The sequence below is a fragment of the Setaria italica genome, chromosome III (genome assembly GCF_000263155.2).
Source record: "Setaria italica strain Yugu1 chromosome III, Setaria_italica_v2.0, whole genome shotgun sequence".
Classification (NCBI taxonomy): domain Eukaryota; kingdom Viridiplantae; phylum Streptophyta; class Magnoliopsida; order Poales; family Poaceae; genus Setaria; species Setaria italica.
Genome location: NC_028452.1, coordinates 33387289 through 33387667, shown reverse-complemented (window position 1 = coordinate 33387667; position 379 = coordinate 33387289).

The window sequence follows — 379 nt, the reverse complement described above, 5'->3', positions numbered from 1 at the left end:
ATTACGTGTTTGTTCTTCTGGTGGTTCCTTGGCTCCTTTGCTTGCGCAATTGCCCCATTGTTATCACAGTAGAGATTCAATGGGCTGGACGCATTCGGGAACACACCAAGCTCAATGAGGAAATTCCTTATCCAAACACCTTCCTTCGCGGCTTCCGAAGCCGCGATGTACTCGGCTTCTGTCATAGAATCGGCCACCGTCTCCTGCTTGGAACTCTTCCAACTAACAGCACCACCATTTAGTGTGAACACAAATCCTGATTGTGACTTTGAATCATCTCTGTCGTTTGGAAACTAGCATCGGTGTAACCTGTTACAACGAGCTCCTCCTGACCTCCATAGACGAGGAACATAATCTTTAGTCCTTCTCAAGTACTTAA